Genomic DNA, 17,597 nt, shown 5'->3' on the forward strand with positions numbered 1-17,597 from the left:
GTGGCTGACTTTGTTAGTGAGTGCACTGATCAAACTTCTGTTTAAATAGATATTCTACACTGTCAAGGCAATTAATTATATGCATTGGCAATAATTAAAGGAAACTAAGAAAAGATAGCATTTTAAAATACATATTTCTATATTTAATTCTATATTTTGATTTCCCCATCCCTAATAATCAATGGTCCAAGGTGCCCCAGTACTGATGAAAACAGAGATGTGTAATTCAATCACTTACCACAGTGGACATGAAACTGGACCCATACGATTTTGCTTAGAGAAATAGCTGCAGCATCTGATCCTCAAACACATAGATCAGTCACAGACCTATGCCAAACTAGATTTCTCCTTCGCTTTCAACACCTTCCAACCCTACATCCTTCAAGCCAAAATGCAACAGCTGTACAGTGGACATTTAATCCATACCCCATTTACTGGTATCACTCCTTACGTACTTAGAGCTTCCAACAGTTGTTCGCTAGTAAAAGCGAACAACAATTACAAATCCCTCCTGGTCTGTATCCATCAACTCTGAAGCAAAGCAGGGCTGATTGAGCTCTGTTGTCCTTTTCATTTTACACACCAATAACTAAATGGGTTTGACCACCAATCATGATATCATGCATGTAGCTCTCAGACGACACCTAAAAGGTGCTTCATGTTCCTCAGGGCCAACCAGTTTTAAAACCTTGTGCTCAATTATCCAACTTAACAGGCATTAAGGAGAACAGTGTAAGGTCTATAGGGAGTGTTGATGAATCATTCTGTATCATGACACAAGCCGAAACCCAGATGCAGACACAGGAGGCAGATGGTTGGTTGGAGTCTTACAATATGTATTAATCCAGTAGGGGAAGGCAAGAGAATGGTCATGGACAGGCAAAAGGGTCAAAACCAGTTCAGAGTTCAAAAGGTACCAAAGGCCAGGCAGGATGATCAGGCAGACGGGAAAGAAGTCCAGAGTCAGGCAGGGGTCAAAACCAGGAGGATTATCAAAAAGAGAATCGTAAAAGGAGTACATGGGAAACCACACTGGTTCTCTTGACGAACATACAAGACAAGCTGGCACAGAGAGACAGGAAACACAGGGATAAATACACTGGGGAAAACAAGCGACACCTGGAGGGGGTGGAGACAATAACGAGGACAGGTGAAACTGATCAGGGTGTGACATTATGGCGTGTGCAATGTACAGAGAATTGCAATTACTGAACACTGACTATAAGGTGTGTGCAATATACAGAGATCACGTGTGGGTAATGTGTTAATTAAGAACATACATACAAAAATAACTTAAAGTTATAAGTTAAAGTTATTAGTGCAATAACTGAAAGTGATGGACTGTATTTGTAGGGGAGGAGCAATAATGAGCCAGATGTGTTTCTTGTTGTTCTGGCTCTGTTCAGTTTGTCACAATACACTTTTGTACGCAAAGCAAATTTAAATCACTATAAATATCTAATCTAATGTTATGTAAATTAAGGTTCCAACAGTATAATGTCTGATAAAAGTGTTAAATAAAGAGCATGTTGAACCCATTTTTGTACATTTGTATGTTAAATATCATACACAAGAGGGCAGTGTTGAAACATTAAAGTACTTCAGTGTCAAGAACTTCCTGGCTTTCCAAAACAGTTGAGCCTCAGCCTCTAAACAAATGTTACGCGTAGTGGAATATTCCCTTTGAAACAGGACAATTCTCTCATGGAAAAAGTTTGTTTATGGAAGTTGTTCAAAGGCCATTGGCCTCAATGTCTGTCGTATCATTGTTTGAGATCTCATTGTATTAGAAGTAAAGCAAATTACAATATAAAGTGTTGTTAATCAATGTGGTTCTCTTTCAGGTTCCATACACTGTTCCCGTTAGCATTAGGAGGTTGAACCATTCATAATGCATAATCCAAGGCTTTTATTTCCTCTCCTCTTTGAAGTGTTTTGTGGCGTTATTATATCCAGGCTTGACTAGTAACAACGTTGATGTCTTTTGCGAGCTATAATTACTGGATCAGAGGTAGGAGGGCAAAGCCAAAATGTGCTTGAAGTACCAGTGTGGCCATCCTTTGATGTTTGAGGAACAGAAATGCAGCCCTTCCACAAGAGAATTTCCACAGAAATATCTGAGAAAGCCATATGCATCAAACCTTAATGACACATAATGGCAAATAAAACAGTCATTATTTATAGAGTGAACCATTAGCATTTGGCTCCAGTAATTGTAAAATGGTCAATTATATCATTTTGGTGAATTAGCGTTCTTTAAACACCCCTTTAATGGTGAGCTTTGTTCCTGACATGCATGTGTGAAACTGTCCTCACTCAGCAACTACAGAGGACTAGGCCAACCGTACCATGATGATGACATTGCTTTTGTTATCGCCATTTTTGTTAGATTGTGTGAGTTTTGAATTCATCTTCTCTTTGTTATGGTTACAGCAGTGTCTGCCGCATGTGTTAATGTCCTAAGTGAAAGCGTCCTTGGCTGCTTTTGTTGTTGAGTCACCTGGAGGTGTCTGTGTGCACTTCAAGTGCAGCATCCTGAAAAGGTGATTGGGGCTGTGGGAACAGTTACTGTATGAGGAAGAAGGGCTGGCAGCAGCAGGATATCCCATCACATTGACTGCACCCAGTTCCTGAAACGCTTCCCAGCAGCAGCGTCCAGGAAGAGGTCGCCAGGGGTCAAGCAGCCTCCTCCCACTGTCATTATCCTTCCATCACCTGCCTGACATCCTTGTGCTGACAACAACAGAACACTAAATGTAGGATCTTTATTTGATCACCCTGTTGTTGCAGGAAATGCAAACATGTAGTGTATTAAAGGTTTAAAAGGCTTCTAAAGTTTGTAATTTCCTCAGAAAAATGTCAGACTTGATTTGCCCTAACAAAATTTTTTATCAACCCCTACAAAAATTGTAAAATTAAGATCCTACACCTGTACTCTTTCACAGAGGATAGCTCAAGTACCGTCTGCTGCTTACTCTTTTTGTTATTCTGGGTAGTTACTTTGTGGCTGTCTATATCTGAGACTTAAATAAATAACACATCAGATGATTTGATTAATTAATTTTGACACTGAAGTTCCATTTACATTTTAATTCAAATGAATGTTGGTAATTAACAACAATATGGAGTATAATTAAGTACTATAACATATGCATGTTGTATAAGGTTAGCCATCCAGGTGAAATGTTGTTAAATGATCATTTTCAATTATGCAAATGTATGTAAAAATTAATTATTTCAGTCTTTACAGCACTAACATACAGTAGGAGCTGTTACTCCAGTGGCAGATGTCATTCTTTATCTCTAAACCACATTGGGTTTTGTTTTGGCACCAACTTGGTTTCTAACAGGTTAAAATATTTTTGAAATTCAAACGTTTTATGGCTAAATTTCACAGCACTCTTCGCCTATGGTTATACAGTCTGTATACCTTTTGAGTGGAGCTATGACTTTGTTGATTTTCCAGTTCTTCAAATGCCTTTGTGTCATTCGTTGTCTGGCAGCCTCCCTCTTGTCTCTGAAAATGCAAAGTGAACAAGGCTTAATGAGAAGAGGAGAATATTTTTACATTATTTAAAAATAGGAGATAAGCAGATGCTCTGAGCAAATCTTACTCAGATACTGCACTCTCACCAACGTATCTGAAATCTAGTCGAGAATGAAAGACAGATGTGCAGAGAGTATTTCATTCGTGTCCCTTCTCTAGATACTGTAGATATTGTTTGATTCATACATTTATTCATAAATGTATTGCCTCAGCGATAATATGAGGGAGAGAAAAGGTGATTTTGTAAATTAACTTATTCTGATGAAAAGCAGTAATAGGAACATTAACTGAAACGACTTTCTGATATATCAAACCATTGCCAGGGAATATAAATATCTCAAATATAGTGAAGATGAATTGATTTCCTTTGGCACCAAGCTGTTTGTTGTCTGTTTACTGAATATGGAGCCATCACGGTAAATCATTTGATATCAATAGCCCACTACAGCACAAAACGGTGTATACCATAACAGTAGATGTATCCTTTACATCTTAAAATGATCACAAATGTTTCTGTCCTAAAGGTAAGTGACTATATAATGACCGTTTTGTTTTGCATTATGGACCTTGAATGCACCTCAAAATGGTCTAGTGGTCCATTATCTTTAAGGTTAGTTGGTTATTATCCTTGGTGATTTATGCTGTCCATGTAGACCCTCACCCACAATGACCTACCTTGCTTTCATCTGACACATCAATCATTAATCAGTTCAAAGTCAGGTCTGTCAAAAGCCTAATCGTGATGTTTAATCATGGGTGGATATCAGTTTCTGCAGACCTCTACTCTTGATTCCTTTGGTTAATTTAAAACATTGTTGCAGTTAATATACAGTAGAGGTCTGCAGATAGAACATGGTGAATGTGCACTGATTTCAGAGCAGAAACCCATGCTTTCCACACGTAGCACCTTCACCTTAGTTTCAACCATGGGCAAAAAGCACAAAGCTGCAGATCATGGAACAAAAACAACAAGCTCCCTAGACCAATGAGAAAGAATAAATGACTCCATAGACAGTTCCTATGATGATAAAATATGCAGTGGCTCTGTTGAATGGGTGGAACACACTAGCCTTACATGCACATTCACATCCACGTTGAGAGAGTGACAGAAAGGAATTGGCTGAAAAATGTATGAGCACAATCGTGTGTTTGCACTGGCAGGATTATTTATTCAGCAAGGACTGAGCACTGTTGTCATTTAATCAGCTGGTTTACCCACAGCTAGCCTCCCATGTGGGGCTGAGACTGGAGATGAGGCTACTGGAGACTCCCTAACCCAGGGAGTCAAAGATGCACATGACACACAGAACCAAGGCAGGACGGGTCCTGGTCCAGTTACCCAGTAATCTGAAGCATATGCTTATTTTCTGCACAAGGTCCATTTTGAGAGTCATGATGGCAGGCAGGTGCCACTGTAGTCCAAAACACTGGCCTCTTTAACTGTCACTCCTCATTATAGGGACTCAGAGCAGAAACACTGACTTATTCATGCTTCTGCCAGCCTTGGTGCATGCTCTAGCTCAGGCTCAAGGTGCAAGTTTCTGAGTGAATGTCTACCTCAGCTTTAAATCGTTTCACCATTATAGTTCACCAGCATTTCATTAATTTAATATGCTGAGGTAGATGTCTGCAGCTTTGAGTCAGAACTCAGAGTTCATCTCCGAAAGGGCTGTTTTGCAAACTGCAACATTCGTCTAAAATGATGATAGGACAATATATAGTGACTGGAATAGCTGTACATACAGTAAAACCATCGACAGTAGGCATAATTGGAAAAACTAATCCTGGATCATCATCGGCAAGATCCATTTGACAGATGTGTAAAGTACTTAAGTAAAAATACTTTCAAATACTACTTAAGTCATTTTTTGGGGGTATCTGTACTTCACTATTTCTATTTTTTTACAACTTTTACTATACTCTGCTACATTCCCTATGAACATAATGCACTTTTTACTCCCCACACATCCCTGACACCCAGAAGTACTCGTTACATTTTGACTGCTTAGCAGGACAGGAAAATGGTCCAATACACTCACTTATCAAGAGAACATCCCTGGTCATCCCTACTGCCTCTGATCTGTTGGACTCACTAAACGCAAATACTTAATTTGTAAATTATGTCTGAATGTTGGAGTGTGCCCATGGCTATCAGTAAATTACAAAAACAATAAAATTGTTCTGCCTGGTTTGCTTAAGATAAGGAATTTGAAATGATCTATACTTTTACTTTTGATACTTAGGTATATTCTAGCAATTACATTTACTGTTGATACTTAAGTATATTTAAAACCAAATACTTTTTTAGACTTCTACTCAAGTAGTATTTTACTGGCTTTCACTTTTACTTGAGTCATTTTTACTTTTACTCAAGTATGACAATTGGGTACTTTTTCCCCACTGCATATTGGTAACATACTATTTATCACTTTCAACACATCACTTGCACACACAGCGGGTAGCTGTTATGGCTTAGAGGAGAAAATGATCATATTGGGATTTAGTAGAATGTATAAAGATGGTAAATTCTTATTACCTGTGCAGAATATAAATGGATTGATATCTTGATATCCTGTTACTGAGAGTATGGTGGCCTATGTGTTGATGAGAAAACGTTTTCACTGCAATTTTCTCCGAGACCAATTAAATGTTGTGAAGCTGAGAGGGTGTTAAATAATGTCATCGAATGAATATTTTTCCTGTCACAATGAGATGACTGCTCTGATCATCGTCAAGTGCCATTTATACGTGTCTGTCTGTCTGTCTGTCTGTCTGTCTGTCTGTCTGTCTGTCTGTCTGTCTGTCTGTCTGTCTGTCTCTGTCTGTCTGTCTCTGTCTGTCTGTCTGTCTGTCTGTCTGTCTGTCTGTCTGTCTTTTCAGAAGATCCTCCACCTGTAATTCATAACTTCATTTCAACTTGTCATGCATGCTGTGCTCCAATGTTTGTTATACACATAAACTGGAAGCTGACACATCCCCTTGTGAAGTAACACAAGACTATTATTCTAACTATTCCACAGTAGGCAAAAATTAAATATCTAAAAGTCGTAATTGATGATCACACATCATTGTGTAGTTTGTTGAACCAATATGTGCTTACTCAGACAACAGTAAGATAATAATGACTGGCTCTTGGAGCATGGGTGAATGTTTTTCTCTTGTCTCTAATACTGCATCTGACAGGGCCCCATACAGTTCCTACATAAACTCAGCAAAAAAAGAAACGTCCTTGTCTTTCAAACATTATTCGTAAAAATCAAAATAACTTCACAGATCTTCATTGTGAAGGGTATAAACACTGTTTCCCATGAACCATAAACAATTAATGAACATGCACCTGTGAAACAGTCGTTAAGACACTAACAGCTTACAGACGGTATGCAATTAAGGTCACAGTTATGAAAACTTAGGACACCAAAGAGGCCTTTCTACTGACTCTGAAAAACACCAAAAGATACCCAGGATCCCTGCTCATCTGCGTGAATGTGCCTTAGGCATGCTGCAAGGAGGCATGAAGACTGCAGATGTAGCCAGGGCAATAAATTGCAATGTCCGTACTGTGAGATGCCTAAGACAGTGCTACAGGGAGACAGAATGGACTGTCGAACGTCCTCGCAGTGGCAGACCACGTGTAACAACACCTGCACAGGATCAGTACATACGAACATCACACCTGCGGGATAGGTATAGGATGACAACAACATCTACCCGAGTTACACCAGGAAAGCACAATCCCTCCATCAGTGTTCAGACTGTCCGCAATAGGCTGAGAGAGGCTGGACTGAGGGCTTGTAGGCCTGTTGTAAGGCAGGTCCTCACCAAACATCACCGGCAACAACGTTGCCTATGGGCACAAATCCACCGTCGCTGGACCAGACAGGACTGGCAAAAAGTGCTCTTCACTGACGAGTCACGGTTTTGTCTCACCAGGGGTGATGGTCGAATTCGCGTTTATCGTCAAAGGATGAGCGTTACAACCAAGGCCTGTGCTCTGGAGCGGGATCGATTTGGAGGTGGAGGGTCCGTCATGGTCTGGGGCGGTGTGTCACAGCATTGCAGGCAATCTCAACACTGTGCATTACAGGAAAGACATCCTCCTCCCTCATGTGGTACCCTTCCTGTAGGCTCATCCTAACATGACCCCCTAGCATGACAATGCCACCAGCTATACTGCTCGTTCTGTGAGTGATTTCCTGCAAGACAGGAATGTCAGTGTTCTGCCATTGCCAGCAAAGAGCCCGGATCTCAATCCCATTGAGCACATCTGGGACCTGTTGGATCGGAGGGTGAGGGCTAAGGCCATTACCCCCAGAAATGTCTGGTAATTTGCAGGTGCCTTGGAGGAAGAGTGGGGTAACATCTCACAGCAAAAACTGGCAAATCTGGTGCAGTCCATGAGGAGGAGATGCACTGCAGTACTTAATGCAGCTGGTGGCCACACCAGATACTGACTGTTACATTTGAGTTTGACACCTCTTTGTTCAGGGACACATTATTAAATTTCTGTTAATCACATGTCTGTGGAACTTGTTCAGTTTATGTCTCAGTTGTTGAATCTTGTTATGTTCATACAAATATTTACACATGTTAAGTTTGCTGAACATAAACACAGTTGACAGTGAGAGGACATTTCTTTTTTTGCTGAGTTTAGCTGTCTCATTGCCACAGCAGCTAACAAAAAGGAGGTCCAGACTTAAATCTAACCAAAGCCTGAGCAACCTGATACCAGCCTCATGATTTAGATTAACAATGGCCAACTCCAGTATCCTGGGATCTAGCCTCTGTCAAGAAGCTGATGCATCAGTGGCTGTGTCTTCCCAGAGCGGCACCATATCTTCCATGCGTAAAACTCAGGATTACTGTAACTAGGATGGCTGTATCTTCACACAAGATAAGCTTTGATACTGTACTGTACATGGACATATTTTAAGAGTTCAAGCTAGCCCAAGTGTATAACCTACTGTAAGTGTATTCATACCCATGCAAAACATGTGGACTGGGAAATGTTCCGTGCAGCCTCAGAGAATAACATCGATTTATACGCTGATTTGGTGAGTGAGTTTAGAAGAAGTGCATTGGAGATGTTGCACCAACTGTGACTATTAAAACCTACCCTAACCAGAAACCATGGATAGATAAAACTGAAAGCACCAACCACCGCATTTAACCATGTAAAGATGACTGGGAACATGGCTGAATATAAACAGAGTAGGTATTCCCACCCCAAGGCAATCAAACAAGCAAAGTGTTGGTATAGATACAAAGTGTCGTCACAATTCAACGGCTCTGACACGAGACGTATGTGGCACGGTCTACAGGCAATTACGGACTACAAAAAGAAAACCAGCCCCGTCACAGACACTGACGTCTTGCTTCGAGACAAACTAAACACCTTCTTTGCCCGCTTTGAGGTTAATACAGTGCCACCGACATGGTCCTCTACCAAGGACTGCGGGCCCCCCCTCTTCTTCTCCGGGGCCAACATAAGTAAGATATTTAAACGCGTTAACCCTCGCAAGGCTGCTGGCTCAGACGGCATCCTTAGCCGCATCCTCAGAGCATGCACAGACCAGCTGGCTGGTGTGTTTATGGACATATTCAATCGCTCCCGTGCTTCAAGATGGCCACCATTGTTCCTGTACCCAAGAAGGGAAAGATAACTGAACAAAATGACTAGGTAGCACTCACTTCTGTCATCATGAAGTGCTTTGAGAGACTAGTCAAGGATCATATCACCTCAAACTTACCTGCCACCCTAGACCCACTTTAGTTTTCATACCGCCCCAATAGGTCCACAGACGATGCAATCGCCACCCCACTGCACACCGGTGCCCTATCCCATATGGACAAGAAGAATACCTATGTAAGAATGCTGTTCATTGACTTAAGCTCAGCATTCAACCCCATAGTACCCTCCAAGCTCATCATTAAGCTTGAGACCCTGGGTCTCAACCCCAGTGGTGTCAGGAAAACAACCTCTCACTCAACGTCAACAAAACAAATCAGATGATCGTGGACTTCAGGAAACAGCAGAGGGTGCACCCCCCTATCAACATCAATGGGACAGCAGTGGAGTAAGGTGGAAAGTTTTGGGTTCCTCGGCGTACACATCACGGACAAACTCAGGAGGCTGAAGAAATTTGGCTTGTCCCCTAAAACCCTCACAAACATTTACAGATGCACAATTGAGAGCATCCTGCCTGGTAGGGCAACTGCACCGCCATCAACCACAAGGCCCTCCAGAGGGTGGTAAGGTCTGCACAACACATCACCGGGGGCAAACTACCTGCTCTCCAGGACACCTACAGCTCCCAATGTCACAAGAAGGACAAAAATATAATCAAGGACAACAACCACCCGAGCCACTGCCTGTTCACCCCGTAGCATTGGATAGAAAACACTCTGAAGTTTCTAAAACTGAGAAAATAATGTCTGTGTGTATAACAGAACTGATATGGCAGGCGAAAACACGAGGGAAAAAAGTTTTTGAGGTCACAGGCTATTTCAATGCTAGCCTATGGGAAAAAAACAAACAAAACTCCATATTGCAGTTCCTATCGCTTCCACTAGATGTCAACAGTCTCTAGAAAGGGTTTCAGGCTTGTTTTTTGAAAAAATGAGTAGTAGTAGTAGTAGTTTCCAAGGTGTACCTCATTAGAAAAGGAGTCTTGTTGCGCGTGTGAATGCGGTGTGCGCTCTTCGTTATTTATCTTCCCTATTGAACATACTATTTTCCGTCTTAAATTGTATTTTTTATTTAGATATTAGAGTACCTGAGGATTAATTTGAAACATCGTTTGACTTGTTTGGACAAACTTTACCTGTAACTTTTTTGATTCATTTGTATGCATGTTGAACGAGTGGATTACTGAAATCAATAATGCCAACTAAACAGACTTTTTGGGATATAAAGAGGGACTTTATCGAACACAAGGACCTTTCATTGTGTAGCTGGGACCCCTAGGATTGCAAACAGAGGAAGATCTTCAAAGGTAAGTGATTTATTTTATCGCTATTTGGGATTTTGTGATGCCTGTGCTGGTTTGAAAAGTATTTTGATGTGGGGCGCTGTCCTCAGATAGTCACATGGTATTCTTTCGCCGTAAAGCCTTTTTGAAATCTGACAACGCGGTTGGATTAACAAGAAGTGAAGCTTTTATACGACGTAAGACACTTATATTTTCATGAATGTTTAATATCACAATGTTTGTATTTTGAATTTCACGCTCTGCAATTTCACCGGATGTGGTTGTAGTGGCACTGTCACGCCCTGGTCTTAGTATTTTGTGTTTTCTTTATTATTTTGGTCAGGCCAGGGTGTGACATGGGTTTATTATGTGGTGTGTTTTGTCTTGGGGTTTTTGTAGGTATTGGGATTGTGGTACAGTGGGGTTGTCTAGAATAGTCTATGGCTGTCTGGAGTGGTTCTCAATCAGAGGCAGGTGTTTATCGTTGTCTCTGATTGGGAACCATATTTAGGCAGCCGTATTCTTTGAGTGTTTCGTGGGTGATTGTTCCTGTCTCAGTGTTTGTTTGCACCAGAATAGGCTGTTTAGGTTTTCACTTTACTTTTATTGTTTTGTATTGTTCGTGTATCATCTTCATTAAAGATGTATTGAATTAACCATGCTGCATTTTGGTCCTCCTCTCCTTCGATGGAAGAAAACCGTAACAGAATCACCCGCCACAACAGGACCAAGTGGCGTGGTGACAGGCAGCGGCAGCAGGAGCAGCGAAATACAGATTTCTGGACATGGGAGGAGATATTGGATGGTAAAGGACCATGGGCTCAGCCTGGAGAATATCGCCGCCCCAAAGAAGAGCTGGAGACGGCGAAAGCGGAGAGGCGCTGGTATGAGGAGGCAGCACGACGACGTGGATGGAAGCCCGAGAGTCAGCCCCAAAAATGTCTTGGGGGGGGGGCTCACAGGGAGTATGGCGACGCCAGGTAGGAGATCTGCGCCAACTTCCTGTGCTTACCGGGGGGCTAGAGAGACCGGGCAGGCACCGTGTTATGCTGTGGAGCGCATGGTGTCTCCAATGCGGGTGCATAGCCCGGTGCGGTACATACCAGCTCCTCGTATCTGCCGGGCTAGAGTTGGCATCGAGCCAGGTAAGGTTGGGCAGGCTCGGTGCTCCAGTGCGCCTGCACGGTCCGGTCTATCTAGTACGACCTCCACGCACCAGCCCTCCGGTGGCAGCTCCCCGCACCAGGCTTCCTGTGCATGTCTTCTGCCCAGTACCACCAGTGCCAGCACCACACATCAGGCCTACAGTGCGCCTCGCCTGTCCAGCGCTGCCGGAGCCTTCCTCCTCTACAGCGCTGCCGGAGTCTCCCGCCTGTCCAGCGCTGCCAGAGCTGCCAGTCTGCATGGAGCTGCCAGAGCTGCCAGTCTGCATGGAGCTACCAGAGCTGCCAGTCTGCATGGAGCAGCCAGAGCTGCCAGTCTGCATGGAGCAGCCAGTCTGCATGGAGCAGCCAGAGCTGCCAGTCTGCATGGAGCAGCCAGAGCTGCCAGTCAGCATGGAGCAGCCAGAGCCGCCAGTCAGCATGGAGCAGCTAGAGCCGCCAGTCAGCATTGAGCAGCTAGAGCCGCCAGTCAGCATGGAGCAGCTAGAGCCGCCAGTCAGCATGGAGCAGCTAGAGCCGCCAGTCAGCATGGAGCAGCTAGAGCCGCCAGTCAGCACGGAGCAGCCAGAGCCGCCAGGCAGCCAGAGCCGCCAGTCAGCCAGGATCCGCCAGAGCCGCCAGTCAGCCAGGATCCGCCAGAGCCGCCAGTCAGCCAGGATCCGCCAGATCCGCCAGTCTGCCAGGATCCGCCAGATCCGCCAGTCTGCCAGGATCCGCCAGTCAGCCAGGATCTTCCAGATCCGCCAGTCAGCCAGGATCTTCCAGATCCGCCAGTCAGCCAGGATCCGCCGGTCAGCCAGGATCCGCCATTCAGCCAGGATCCGCCAGTCAGCCAGAATCTGCCGGAACCGCCAGTCAGCCAGGATCTGCCAGAACCACCAGCCAGCCAGGATCTGCCAGAGCCATCTACCTTCCTGAGCTTCCTCTCAGTCCTGGGCTTCCCCTCAGTCCCGAGCGTCCCCTCAGTCCCGAGCTTCCCCTCAGTCCCGAGCTTCCCCTCAGTCCCGAGCTTCCCCTCAGTCCCGAGCTACCCCTCAGTCCCGAGCTTCCCCTCAGTCCTGAGCTACCCCTCATTCCGGAGCTGCCCCTCAGTCCAGTGGGGCCCTTGGTTAGGGTTACTAAGCCAAGGTCGGTGGCGAGGGTTGCCAATCTAAGGACGCGATGCATGCGGACTAAGACTTTGTTGGAGTGGGGTCCACGTCCCGCGCCGGAGCCGCCACCGTGGACAGACGCCCACCCGGACACTCCCCTATGGGTTTAGGTGTGCGGCCGGGAGTCCGCACCTTGGGGGGGGGTTCTGTCACGCCCTGGTCTTAGTATTTTGTGTTTTCTTTATTATTTTGGTCAGGCCAGGGTGTGACATGGGTTTATTATGTGGTGTGTTTTGTCTTTTGGTTTTTGTAGGTATTGGGATTGTGGTATAGTGGGGTTGTCTAGAATAGTCTATGGCTGTCTGGAGTGGTTCTCAATCAGAGGCAGGTGTTTATAGTTGTCTCTGATTGGGAACCATATTTAGGCAGCCGTATTCTTTGAGTGTTTCGTGGGTGATTGTTCCTGTCTCAGTGTTTGTTTGCACCAGAATAGGCTGTTTAGGTTTTCACGTTATGTTTATTGTTTTGTATTGTTCATGTATCGAATTAACCACGCTGCATTTTGGTCCTCATCTCCTTCGACGGAAGAAAACCTTAACAGGCACGCTAGCGAAACTCCGATCCCAAAGAGGTTATAACCGCTGCACCAACGTATAGGTACTCACACGACCAACGGACATGGGAACAATAACTGACAAAGACAGAGGGAACAGAGGGCACATATGTAACATACTAATTAGGGGAAATGGGAACCAGGTGTGTGTAATCAGACAAGACAGTCCGGGGTTGGTAATAATGAATCCCGTTCAGTGAAGCCTAGAAAGCCAGTGACGTAGACCTCCAGATCTGGTGAACAGAATGAGCAGCAGTACCGGGGGGTTCCGTGACATGTAGTTGTTGGGGAATTGTTAGATTACTTGTTAGATATTACTGCACTGTCGGAACTTGAGACACAAGCATTTCACTACACTCACATTAACATCTGCTAACCATGTGTATGTGACCAATACAATTTCATTTTATTTGATTTAGATTTGATTGGATATCTAAGGGTTTCAAGCTAGTATAAGCATATGTTTTGTTTTGTTTTATTTGTCCTGTTATTTCCATTTAGTGATGTCATCCGTATGGTTATGTCATGTTTGTATACATTGATTCTGTAATGGTGGCAGCCATGGTATAAATAATATTACCACACATAATTACAGGTGTGACATCATTCATAATCTCGTTAATTTATGTAAAATGCACTTGACCTTTGCAGCATTATACCATTTCATAATTAAAATCATTTTTTATGTTGTCCACACTATCAAATAAATGTAGGCCGGGAACAAATGGCACAACAACTTGAAAGAGACAACAGTCTGTAGGCCTACTCATTTATCTGGGATAATAGTTTATAATCTTTTGGCCATTGACACACACACAATGATCCACCTGCATTGTAATTATGTAATAGTGAGTTACTCAAATTGCAGACTTGAATTTGCCATAATTCAAGAAGATAAAGGCGAAATGCTGTCATAAATCAGTTTACATTACTGGACTGGAACCATGAGGAAGGTGTACATTGTAAATTATATCAGCATGTCTAAATACAATTTGTTGCAGCAAGCATCTGTCCAAGTGGCTATAGTTTATTAAGGGGCATAACTAATGCAGCCACCCCCATTGGGCTGTTATTTCATAAAGCAAACACTCCTGATATGAGCATGAGCCATTATGAATCCTTGGCCTTCTAGCTGTAAGCACCTTGTAACATATAATAAGCCTGATTTCAGTGTGTCTTGCCTCAATCTAGAGTATGACATGTTTTTGTTTTTCGTGTAGTAGACATAAAAACAAAAGTAGCTGCAACTTCAGAGGGATTTGCTGTTATTCTGATAATTGTTTTTAGGTATTTGTATTTCACCTTTATTACGGAACTCGCAAAGAAATGGGAGTACGATGCGTAACTGTGGGCATCATCATTGTCACAACAATATTGTTTCTGACAGTTTCCGTGCAAGCCAGATAGGCTTGTGCTTCACGTTTCCATTGCCTATATAAATGTAATAGATCGTTTGTTGTTATTTCTCTTAAACGAAAATCATTATCTGTGCATAATTATTCTATTTGGTCATTTAGGCTATAATGATTCGATTTTTGCATTTATGTCAATGTCTTTTCATGGAATACCAGTGTACATCTAAAAAATACAGTCGTCATAAGAGGCACCCATGAAACAAAAGATCCTATTCCACCAGCACGCTCCAGTCTAGGGTTTATAGCTCCTCCCTGTGTGTAGCGGGTGACAGCTGGGATCGCTGTGCACTAGTAAGAAGGCTTCATCTCCAAATAGGATGACCAGCAGCTTTTGTTAGGGGACTGAGTTCGGTTGCCACGAATGGTTCGGGAACGCTCCATTGTTAATTCTTGAACGCCAGGTTGGTCCTGCTCAGCTTTCTCAAATGAGTTTTTAAAACCGCTGGATATTCCGATTTGAAGAGGTGCGTAGCCTACAAGAGCGGCATGTAACAAAAAAAACCAAGAGGTTTAGAAAAGTAGCGTTCGCATAGTTTTTTTTATCTCTCGAAATGAGCACTGTCTGAACTGCTTTTTGAGCATTCGTTTTAATGGATTAAAGGACGAGCAATACATTTACCCCAAGGCATATCCATTCATGAGCTGAAGGTATTGTATTATGATTTTTAACCTTGGATGTGCATAATAGTAGCCTATTTCCATAGAGCCTATAAACTATAGCCTGTTTTCCAAATCACTATAGGCTATTACAAGTGCACAACGCATGTATAACGAGGTAGTCTAGGTCACTTCAGTAACTTTATGAAATATCTGTCTGTTGCAGTTAATCAATAACCATTCATTGGGAAAGTGTAGGATTATCTTGTAAAGATAATAGGTATTTTGGCAATTTAAATATAGAATGTTTGTGCGTAAATAAGCATTTACACGAAGCCTATTATCCAAGCTGTCACGGGTCCATTCAATATCATTTGGAAGAATTTCGACGTGCCTGTAAAGCTTCAGAAATTATAGATTATTATTGACAAGTCTCCGACAATTTTCCCTAGGTGGTGAAATCGTCTATAATTACAACGCCTGTCAATTATGGAGACAAACTCTCCCTTGCTTTTACTGTGCTGTGAACTTAGGCTAGCAGGACTCAACATTATAGTCTACTTAAATCATCTGAGCTCTCCTTCGTTGTTGGGCTCTCCATGGCTGCGCAATGAGATACAATTGTCATGTGTGAGAGGACAGACGGGATTTTAGATTGTCAGTGTTGGCTAAACGAATATCACCTGTGTCTTTTCATGTGGAAAATAAGGTATTTTATCGCAGCAGGTTATTTCAATGTATTGGCCTTTATCATTCTTCAACACATCATACATTATTTATTGATGTGGATTTAAATATACAGTAGCTATTTCATAAATGTATTTTCACTTTTATTTTACCACAATTGGGTCCAACTGATTTCTGACTGACATTTCTTTAACTGATGTACTGTAGATGGTTGTAGTTACACCACTTGTCTCTCTGTCTCTCTCTGTCTCTCTCTGCCTTTCTCTGCCTTTCTCCTCTCTCTCTCTCTCTCTCTCTCTCTCTCTCACTCGCCCTCTCTCTCTCTCTCTCTCTCTCTCTCACTCCCTCTCTCTCTCTCTCTCTCTCTCTCTCTCTCTCTCTCACACACACACACACACACACACACACACACACACACACACATAGAGAGATTAGGAGTGAAGCGTTGTCCACAAAGGTTGTGTTTAGTGACTACAGGATTTATGGGCCATTTCAGGGATGGTCATTGTTGTAATTCCTCCATTCGGCATCAAATATGTGTTACATGTATGTCATGTATTTCCTTTAGAAAGAGATATAACTGGTGTGAGCAGCCATATATACTGGATGCTGAGTTTACCCATTATTTTTTACTAGGTGGGCAGGGAGGCCCCATGCAACATGCTAACACCTCAGCTCTCTCAGCCAGTTTGAATATGTCTGGGGTTGCTGTATTTACAATGGGAATCTAGTCAAGGATAAGGGATGTTTCTCAATATGTTGAAACCTCCCATTTCCTGTGTGTTTATAACAACACAATTAGGAATAGTGCTAAATGGCTGTGATATTTTGGGGGAATTATTTGTAAGATGGGATGGTCTTGTAAAAACATTGATAGGAAAAAGAATAGTCTATGATCCATTATTTCATGAAATCACTGGAAAAAATAATTGATGCGTTCCCATTCTCGGCACTTCCGCATGGATATATAGTGTAACAGTAAAGTTGAGATGAGATACTGTAGAGGATATGTACTATGGGTATCTCTGTGAGATATACACTACAGCATTCTTACAGTGATGGGCAATAGTCCTGGAGCCATTTTGAAACACCTGCCATGATACATTGTTTACAAGACATACTCTGAAAGCAGATCATCCTGCCATTGATGTATGTGTACATGTGTGTCTGCCACTGTGTGACTGACTACATTTGGAGAAAGCATTGTTTTTTCTTCAAAGCAGACAAGAGGAGAAACCAAAACACCAGCATGCATTGTGGCGCCTCTATTTGGAGCAATGCTCTGTGGGACATTTGATCTGCAGCTTCCCAACAATAGCAATGAGGTTGGCATTGTGTGTGACTGATGTGGATTTGTCACACTTGTGTGCTTGGATCCGCTGTGCAGGGGTGTAGGTTGGTATTTACATTTGTCAGTCAAGGATAGATAGACGTGCTTGGTCTTGAATAATTGATCAATGGCATGCCTATGTGTAATGAATTGAACTCAATTACTCAAAGCGAGGCCTTGTTAATC

The 17,597-nt window shown here is 42.8% G+C and overlaps 1 protein-coding gene across 3 annotated transcripts in view; it reads left to right on the forward strand.

Annotated features, from left to right (window-relative positions):
• The first annotated feature begins 15,084 nt into the window (after nt 1-15,084).
• The window catches only part of LOC139389347 (semaphorin-6A-like), a 97,163-nt gene continuing 94,650 nt past the window's right edge, over nt 15,085-17,597 (forward strand). Inside the window, exon 1 of one of the 3 annotated variants that reach the window (XM_071136024.1) lies at nt 15,085-15,445. The gene's annotated coding sequence lies outside the window, so the exon portion shown is untranslated. The remainder of the gene's footprint in view (nt 15,446-17,597) is intronic. The other 2 variants (XM_071136025.1, XM_071136026.1) reach the window with 2 other exon arrangements.

The sequence above is a fragment of the Oncorhynchus clarkii genome, chromosome 30 (genome assembly GCF_045791955.1).
Source record: "Oncorhynchus clarkii lewisi isolate Uvic-CL-2024 chromosome 30, UVic_Ocla_1.0, whole genome shotgun sequence".
Lineage (NCBI taxonomy): Eukaryota > Metazoa > Chordata > Actinopteri > Salmoniformes > Salmonidae > Oncorhynchus > Oncorhynchus clarkii.